This window comes from Pongo pygmaeus, chromosome 7 (assembly GCF_028885625.2).
Source record: "Pongo pygmaeus isolate AG05252 chromosome 7, NHGRI_mPonPyg2-v2.0_pri, whole genome shotgun sequence".
NCBI classification, from domain to species: Eukaryota; Metazoa; Chordata; class Mammalia; order Primates; family Hominidae; genus Pongo; species Pongo pygmaeus.
The window spans coordinates 18,442,593-18,453,074 of NC_072380.2; the positions used below are offsets into that span (position 1 = coordinate 18,442,593).

The 10,482-nt window shown below is 38.6% G+C and overlaps 1 pseudogene; it reads right to left on the reverse strand.

Moving 5' to 3' along the window:
* Positions 1-8,259: 8,259 nt before the first annotated feature.
* On the reverse strand, positions 8,260-9,139 carry LOC129043090 (large ribosomal subunit protein uL1-like; annotated as a pseudogene).
* Positions 9,140-10,482: the final 1,343 nt, after the last annotated feature.

A 10,482-nucleotide genomic window follows, 5' to 3' on the forward strand; every position in this document is an offset into this window, starting at 1 on the left:
TAGCTGCATTTTTAAGCCCCTTTTATGCATTGCTCCTGGGGCATGAGGTCCCTAGAAATGCTTACAAACCTGTATAAAATCACCACTTTTTCCTGTGATCTAGGGAGACTTACGTATGTCTACTTCCCTCTACTCCAAGACCTAAGAGGTTTAGGATGTCATATCAGATGGAAGTTGAAATAGTGGAATGCTCATCATGTGAACAAACTCTTTCCAGGAGGGATCAATAGACATACGTTTTTCACTAAAAAAACTGGTAGAGGCAGTTATCTAAAGTGTAGAAACCAACGCAGAAGGTCAAAGAAAATGAGGAAACAGGGATATATATTCCCATTTAAGAACAATATAAATCTCCCAAATCCAACCCAAGTGATGTGGAGATATGTGATTTACTTCAAAGGGAATTCAGAATAAAGATAATAAAGATGCTCACTGAGGTCAGGAGAGCAATGTAAGAATAAACTGAGAATTTCAATGAAAAGAGAGAAAATTTTTAAGAAGTACCAAATAGAAATTATAGCGCTGAAGAATACTATAACTGAAATGAAAAATCCAATAAAGTGGATCAACAGCAGGCTAGATCAAGCAGAAGAAAGGATCAGTGAACTCAAAAGTAGGTCAGTTAAAGTCATCCAATCTGAGCAGCAAAAATAGAAAAGAATGAAAAATACTGAAGATAAGAGATGTATGGAACAGCGTCAGGCTGTACATCATATGTGCTATTGATGTACCAGAAAAGAGAAAGTGACATTAACCATATTCAAAGAGATAATGAAAGAAAACTTCCCAAGCCTGTGGAAGGAAATAGAAATACTAACTTAAGGAGCTCAAAGCACCAAACGAGGTGACTCCAAAGAGGCATACATTGAGAAACATCATACTCAAATTGTCAAAAGTTAAAGACAAAGAGAGAGTTTTTAAAGCAGCTAGAGAAATGCAAATTGTTATATACAAGGAAATCCCAATGATAGTATCAGCAGATTTTTTATCCCAAATCTTGTAGGCCAGAAAGGAGTAAGATGATATATTCAAGACCTAGTAGGGGGAAGCCAACTAAGAATACTATTCCCAGAAATCATGTCTTTCAAAAATGAAGGATTGAAAAAACTTCGTCAGACAAGCAAAAGTTGAGAGTTTATCACCACTAGACTTGCACTGTAAAAATTTCAAAAGTAGTTCTTCAAGATGGAGAAAAATGGTAATTAGTAACATGAAAATATAAATCTTAGTGATAAAAGTAAGAATGTTTTAAAATCCAGTACACTCTAACACTGTAATGGCAATGAGTAAGTCAATCACGTCTTCAGTGTAAAGGTTAAAGGTCAAAATGATTAAAAATGACTAAAGCTCCAATAATTTACTAAGGGATACAAATGCTGAAAAGATGTAAATTGTGACATCAAAAACATAAAACATAGGAGGAAGAGGATTAAAATTGTAGAGCTTATATATGTGATTAAGATTACATTGTTATCAGTATTATTCACAATACCCAAGATATGAAATCAGCCTAAATGTCCATCAACAGATGAATGGATAAAAAAGGATGCTGTATATATTCACCATGGAATATTATTCAGTCATAAAAAATAATGAAAACCAGTCCTTCCCAACAACAATGAGGGAACCAGAGGGCAATTATGTTCAGTGAAATAAGCCAAGAACTTAAAGATAAATATCACATATTAAGTAATCCCATGAAAATAGTGAATAGAATTATGGTTACCAGAGGCTGGAAAGGGTAGGGAATATGGGGGAAGAAGAGAGGTTTGGTAATAGATATAAAAATACAGTTAGATACAATAAGTAAGTTCTGATATTCAACTGCACACATAGTAGGTTGATCATGGTTAACAATAATTATTATATATTTCAAGAGATTTGGAATGTTCCTAACACAATGAAATAATAAATGTTTAAGGTGGCAAATATCATATTACCCTGACTTGATCATTAAATGTTGAATCAAAATGTCACATGTTCCCCATAAATATGTACAATTATTATGTATCAATAAATAAATGACAATTTTAAAAAGCAATTCTCCACCCACCCCCAAAATTAAGCTGCTAACACCTAAAATAGCCTGTTACATGTATAAGATGTTTTCTGTAATCCTCAGCATAACCTCAAAACAAAGGTCTATAAAACATACACAAAACATCAAAAGAAAATATCCAACCCATATCATTACAGAAAGTCATCAAATCACAAAGGAAGAAGGCAAGAAAGGAAGAAACAAACAAAGGATCTATAAAACAACCAGAAAACAATGAACAAAATGACACTAGTAAGTTCTTACCTAGCAGTAATTACGTGAATATAAATGAATTTAATTCTCCAATCAACTCATAGAGTAGTTGAATGGATGAAAAAACAAGACCCAACTCTATGCTGCCTACAAGAGGCACCCTCTTTTTCCTGTAAGGACACACATGGACTGAAAGTGGAGAGATAGAAAAAGATATTCCATGCAAAAGGAATCCAGAAAAGAGCAAGAGGAACTTTATCAGATAAAATAGACTTTATGTCAAAAATTGTAAAAAGAGACAAAAAAGGTCATTACATAATAATAAAGGGGTCGATTTTGTAAGAGGACATATTAATTGTAAACCTGTATGCACCCAAGATCAGAGCACCTAAATGTATGAAGCAAATATTAATAGATCTGAAAGGAGAGACAGACTGCAATACAGTAATAGTGGGCAACTTCAATACCCCATTTTCAGCAATGAAGAGATATCCAGATAGAAAACCAGGAAGTAAACATCAGACTTTGTGTTAGGCTGTTCTTGCATTGTTATAAAGGAGTACCTGAGACTGAGTGATTTATAAACAAAAGAGGTTTAATTGGCTCACAGTTCTGCAGGCTACACAAGCATGGCACTGGGATCTGCTCGGCTTCTAGGGAGGCCTCAGAGAACTTTTATTCATGCTAGAAGGTGAACTGGGACCAGACACATCACATGGCCACAAGGGGAGCAAGAGAGAGATTGGAGAAAGTGTGACACACTTTTAAACAACCAGATCTTGTGAGAACTCACTCACTATTGCAAGGACAGCACTAAGAGGATGGTGCTAGACCATTAATGAGCAATCCACTCCCATGATCCACTCATGTCCCATCAGGTCCCACCTCCAATGTTGGGGATTACAATTCAACATGAGATTTAGGGGGACAAACAACCAAACTGTATCAGACTTAATTTGATACTCTAGACCAAATGGACCTACTAGACATACACAGAACATCCCACCCAACACAAACAGACTCTTCTCAAGTTAATACAGAACATTCTCCAGCACAGATCATATGTTAGGCCACAAAACAAGTTTTAACAAATTTGAGAAGACCAAAATCATATCAATTATCTTTTCTGACTACACTGGTATGAACCTAGAAATCAGTAACAGGAGGAGTCACTGAAAATGAACAAATATGTAGAAATTAAACAATACGCTCCTAAACAATGATTGCGTCAATGAAGAAATTAAAGGGGAAACTAAAAAATATCTTGAGACAAAAGTAGCTCTAAAAGGGAAGTTTATAGCATTACACCTATATGAAAAAAAGAAGAAAAGTTATCAAATGAAAAAACTAATGTTACATCCCACAGAACTAAAAAAAGAACAACCTATGACTAAAGTTAGCAGAAGAAAAGAAATCACAAAGATCAGAGAATATATAAAGGAAACAGAAAGTAGAAAAACTACAGAAAATATCATCCAAAATAAGAGTTGAGTTTTTTTGAAAAGCAAAACAAACTGACAAAATTTTAGCTAGAAAAAAGAAAGGCTCAAAATCAGAAATGTAAGAAGTGATATTATAATTGATAACACAGAAATCAAAGATCATAAGAGACAACTATGAAAAACCATTCACCAACAAATTGGACACCTATGATTTCATTCTAACAGCAGGAAGGTGAGCTTCTTAATAGGAACCTATCCTATTTTTCAGAAACTTAAGGAATAGTGAGTTCAAATGCTGTTTTGGTGATCTGTAGCACCATCCAGCTGCTTTCTCTGTAAATAATTATTAGTTTTTTTTTTTTCCTATGTGTTTTTCAGAATAACTGCAATAGTTACAATTTAATCATTAGTACTAAACTTTCACTCTATCGGGCCACTGATTTGGGGGAGTTGTTATGCCATACATTCTAACAGAACCTGAAAATGCTTTCAAGTAAATCAACACTCTACAGAGCTTCATTAAAGGGGTGGAAGATATGAATCCTTGAATGGACTAATAAGTGTGGGCTTCCTGTTCTCTTTTTTCTTGGCAAATGATCTAACTCCTTTAGATTATCTCATTATTTTCCAGTGGTTTAGTCATCTTCTCTGACAAGTAACACAAGAACTAAACCAATACTGTGGTATTGTCTTATTCATCAGAGAAGATTATTGGCCAGACTGTCTAGAGACGGAGGTTTTGAAATCTCTCTTAAGCATGAAAACTTGGGGAGATGATCAAATGCCTAAAGACAATTTTTTTGTGGAATAATCAGTGTGAAAAACTTCTGGGGTCAAAATTATGTTGCCCGATGAGCACAGGCAGTCTACAAGGGGGTTCAGTAAAGATATGCAGGTCCACATATGACTCAAGAATGAATAGCGATCTGGGCAGATTATAAGCATGAAGGGAGTTTCCCTCCTCATGGAGGTTTAAACTAGCTTTACAGTAGGCAGGGACTCTGCTTCATTTTTCATTTATCCAGGAGGCATGCAGTAAATATTTGTTGGATAAATGAATGAATCATTCCAGGCTCTGTTAGCACAGTGCCTGACAAAAGTAGTGTTCAAAACTTATTATTGAATGATGGCATGAGGTATAAATATATGCTTTATTCTTGGAAGGGAACCTACATATAGCTATGCTACTGGGGTCAACGTTACCCAACTCCACACCCACATCAAGCAGGCTCATGCACTGGTGGTAGCCACCTAGTGTAAGGTGGAAATGGACATGAATAGCACTGGCCCTGGGAGAGAGATTCAACCTCCCTGTGCCATTCCCTGGCTCCTGCTGCTCCCACCCAGCTAGTCAGCCCTGCAGACCAAGGGAGAAGTGGGCATATGCCTTTAGTGATGGGGGGTGGGTGTCAGAGGAAGGGGGTGGAAATTAGTTTGGGGAAGGGAACCAGAAATAACAATGGATTTGAAAGGCACCAGTTATAAAGCAATGGCTTGACTGAATTCAACCTTTTAACAGAATAATCTAACAATGAATTATCTCATTGTTTCCTCAGTACCTGCTCTCTTTGTTGCATTCATAGAATCATAAAAAATAAGAGGGGGAAAGGAATTGTAGACACACTTGGCGCCAACACCCTCATTTTGCAAATTAAGAAAGAGCCCTTTACATTCAAGCATCCTCAAGTCACACACTCACTACTGATGGGTAGGGACTTTGTCACTCTTCCTGCCCTTTCACCCAGTCTAGTTCACCCCCAAGAAAGGGATTCTGTATTAGTCTGTTTTCACACTGCTATGAAGAAATACCCAAGACTGGGTAATTTATAAAGGAAAGAGGTTTCATTGACTCACAGTTCTGAGTGGCTGGGAAGGCCTCAGGAAACCTATAGTCATGGCAGAAGGCAAAGGAGAAGCAAGTACCTTTTTCACATGGTGGCAGGAAAGAGAGAGAGTGAAGGAGGGACTGCAAAACACTTATAAAACCATCAGATCTCAAGAGAACTTACTCACTATCATAAGAACAGTGTGGGGGAACCATCCCATGATTCAATCACCTCCCACGGGGTCTCTCCCTCAGCATGTGGGGATTATGGGGATTACAACTGAAGTTGAGATTTGGGTGGGGACACAGAGCCAAACCATATTAGATTCTGTCTGTAAACAGGTTAAAGATTAAACAAATTGAGCTGGTACACCAGGCCACACCACCATGCAGGGTGTGGCTGGCCAGCCCTGAGGGATGGGAGAAGCAAAGACTAGGAAATAACAGCTAGTGAGGGCTGTCCCTGTATTCTGTGGTCACCAGCCTCTAGCAGCCCAGCCCCAGGGTAGTGAACAAAGTCTGCTTCCTCCAGGAGTGTTGACCTCCTATGGGAGGAGCGGCTGCCAGGGTGCCTGCTAGATACGGTGAACCCAAAATTTCAAAGGGCAAGAAAAGAAGGTTCGGTCAAGGAGCAGACACCAGCGTGGCAGGCTGGCAGGCTGAAGACTGCAGATTGGAGCATAAACAAATACTGAGGAAGTCAGGAAAAAGGTCACACTGAGCCATTAGGATTGCTCTGCTTCAGTCTCTGGCGCAGGAACTATAAGCTTCCAGGAGACAGGGACATGGATGAAAACGGATGGACAGAAAGGGAGGGATGGGCTTGGCTGCTATGCGGTGGGAGGCTGTAGAGCTGGTGAGTCTGAGGAGCAGCAAAACAATTCGGACTGAATCTCACTCCCTTGCAATGCAAAGCCAATCCCTGCATTTGTTCAACACCCAGGAAACATATGCCAAGCTCCTCAGTTAGGCACTGTGAGAAATGAGACAGACAAAGCCTTCACTTCTCCTTCAGGGAAGAAACTGATATGAAAACAACTAATATTGACCTAAAAACATGTTTCTTTTACTGCTTGTTGTAATGCACATTTAGTTTTGTCTCCTGGCAAAGAGAAAACGGGATTCTGACTGACACTTCTGAGAATGCATCATAGGGGGTGACATTTGAGCTCTTAGGATTTCTACAGGCCAAGAAGTCTGAAAAGGGTAATCAATTCAGCCCTAACCTACTTTTACATTTTTAACTCCCGTCACTCTCCTGGAAGCCACTCCTGGTCTGAAGCCCCTCCATCCCTCTCTGTGGTCACCCCAGCTCATGCTCATTCCCGATCCTAATTTGTGCTTTTCATGCCCCAAGAAAGGCAACATAGGCCTAGAGAAGCATAAACAAATTTGAATTCATTTTTATATCTCTGTTAAAATGCTCCTTTTCTGTGAAACCTTTTTTCAGGTCACCCAGACACAAATAATGGCTTCTTCATTTGTGTTCCAATTATACCTAGTATGCCTGGCCATTTCAGAGTCTGTCATGGTGTGTTATTTATTTGTTTGCCTCACTTAATCTCTGACTGGGTTGTGAATGCATTCAGTTAATCAGCACTTATTGGATACTAACCATGTATCTAGCATCTGCTTGATAGAAGTATATAGAGATAATACATTTTTGTTAAATGAACCTACAATATAATATGTTGAGGCTACAGAATTCACTGCACTCAGACATACAGATAAGAAAAAATGGGGTTCAAGAAATGGCTACTTTGGTGTGGCTAATGCAAAGAATTACAGAATTATGCAGAGAGTTGTAACAGACAAGAACCAAAAGTCAAAAGGCAAGGTAACAAAATTGACTTAACTATCAATTCCATGCATTGAGCTACTGTCATGGTTTTAGTTACATACTTACAGCAACTAGGTATACAAAACATAGGCATCCTGTTAAGACCATTTAAGCTAAGTTTGGAGACTTCTGTTGTGCCACAATGCTTTTTGCAGCCTTTTTAGTAATTTGTTCTAAGGTGGCTGACTAAAAAAATTGTATACATCTATCTGCATAAACCTCATAACTGGGGGCATTATACCCAGGAGGCTTTGTAACCAGGTATCTTGATATCTTCTTAGTAATTGTCTTTTAATTCTGTGAGAAGTAGGAAATTCTTTATGGTTTGGATGGCTAAAAAGGGGTCACACAATGACCCAGGAAGCAAAGTCCCTTATTTTGCCAGCTACTTAGGCATCTGTATGCCTGTCTTTGATTTAGAGGATCTAACTTAATTAATTTTTCTTTCACCAACCAAGAGGCAGCATCAATAATTTTTATCCCTCAAATTTGGCCCTTACATTCTCACATTTCCACCTCTTCTGTGATAGTGGCTGGGCCTAGAGGGAAGGTGTTCATACAGTTTTAGCAGGGGAGCATTAGCAATGAAAATAGATCAAGCTCAGTGGATTCTAAATGGTTTTTAAACTTCAGAGATATCAGATAGAGAGGAGAAAGGTAATCTTTGTTGTCCTACCCAATTTTGTAAGCCATGTATAGAATAAGCAATGTTTTAAACAAAAAGGACATAAGCACAGCCTAGCTCTGACAATGACAGGAAAAGAAAACTCACAGGTATCTGGAAAATTTAAATTATCTAGCATTAAGGCATAGAACAAAGTATATTAATTTAGATGAAGGAAAAATTACTAAATCAATAGTTATGATTTAACTGGCCGAGTGTCATATGAAAGCAGTTTATTTTGACTGTCATCTTCTCCCAGGTCTGAAGATAAAGCTTTGGTTAACTTGAATTTAGTGTCAGATAACAGGGTTGACATTTAAGATTCAATAGAAGTCAAGTGTCCCTTTTTAGATGAGATAGGTGTACCCAGGGGTCAAAGCCTCGTAATTTAACAGCACAAAGATTAGTTAACGAGATTTGATAGAGTTTTTTTTTTTTTTTCTGGTAGCAGTAGAGTTCATTCGAATGTGCCTTAATATAGGCGCTGGGGCTTGCCCACGGTGCTTTTGATATATAAGGCCCAGACATTCTGCCAGTTTTTCTTGAGCAATGACACCAGGAAGTTGACAGCCAGGTGAATGTTTTACACAAACTCATCGTCTGTCATCTTCACAGTGGCCAACAGTCACAGCCAGATACAACACCTTCTTCATTTGGAACTTGATTGTGGACTTCGCCTCATCCCCTCTGGCCACCATGTTTTCGTGGTGTGTGAGCAGAGAAGGGAACTTTCCTACCTTATTTAGGCCTGGGCCGAGGATTCGTGGGATCTGCTTGATCAGAGACTCTGAAGCCAAAAATGCATCATACTTCTTGGCCAGCTTTTTGACCAGTTTCTTATTCTCGTTGAGTTTTTTCATCATCTCGATGTTCACGTCGGGGATACCCACGGCCTTTGCGTCGTCACAGTGCTGCTGGTCCCCCAAGGAACAGAGGGAGAACTTGGAGTGCGGAGTGGACTTAAGACTGAGAAGCATTTGTCCTTCTGGGGATCATAGTTCTTCAAGCTGATCTGCAACTCCACCGTCTCCAAAAACATCCGGCACTTGTGCTGGTTCCCTCGCAGGACTCTCTGCACTGCCTGGTACCAAGTGTCGCCAGAGACCCTGCTGTTCATGGCTTCTCGCACAGCACTAACCAGAAAAGAGCAAGACCTCTTTTTCATGGAGGGAATCTCTCAAATGATATCTAATCATCCAGCTGAAGGTGGTGATATTGGAGTTTATGACTCATTTGGAAGCTGTAGAAAGATTTTGTAACCTCAGGGTGATTCATTTTTATAATTTTTTGGGGGGCACTACAATCTTTGTCTCTTTGGAGAGTCAAAAGACTTTTATTTACAGCTTTATTATTATTTACATGCCACCAAAATTCATCTGAGTTTAATCAATTTGCATTCATGCTGATTGCCCATAGATTTGGATTTAATTCTTCCAACATAGTTTGTATCTTACATTCACCTCACTTAGTTCCTAGGTTTTATTCTTTCTTTCTCTCTGCCCTCCTGATGGATTGAGATCTTTCTACCTCATTCCATGTTTTTCCCTTTTAATTTATACTGTTTCTATCTTTTGGTGGTTATCTTAGAATACCCATATTTAAATACTAATTTTTATTCCTTACAAATAAAACACCTGAGAATAATTCAATTCCAGCCACTTCTATAACTTACGTATCATATTGTCCAATATTCTAGATATACCTTGATTTTTAAGCCAACAAATTACAAAACATCGTTTTACACCAGCATTGACCAATAACTTTCTTTGATACATAAATGTTCTGTATCTGTGCTATCCAATAGGTTAATCACTAGGGCTACTGAGCACTTAAAATGTGGCTAATACAACCCAAGAACTGAGTACTTAATTTAATTAATTCAATTTATTAAGTGATAAATAATTTATTTATTTTGAGATGGAGTTTTGCTCTCTTGCCCTGGCTGGAGTGCAGTGGTGTGATCTTGGCTCACTGCAGCCTCTGTCTCCCAGGTTTGTGATTCTCCTGCCTCAGCACCCCAAGTAGCTGGGATTACAGGCGGCTGCCACCACATCCAGCTGATTTTTCTATTTTTAGTGGAGATGGGTTTCACCATGTTAACCAGGCTGGTCTCAAACTCCCGACTTCAAGTTGATCTGCCTGCCTTGGCCTCCCAAAGTGTTGGGATTACAGGCATAAGCCACCGTGCCCGGCCAATTTTATTTAATTTAAATAGCCACTGATGGCTGCTGACTACCAAAATGAAGACCAGTTTCATGCAATGGGCATGTTTAAATTCAAAACATCCCCCTTGTCTGTGCTCACCATTTCTTTGTAAAATCATCTTCCTTCTTAAGTTTCATTTTCTTAAGAGATAGGATGACACAAAGGGATTTTTCAGCAAGCAAAAATAATTAACAACTGACACTCAAAGTGAAAAATATTTACAGGGGTATTGAATTCTAGACTTCTTGCTTCCTC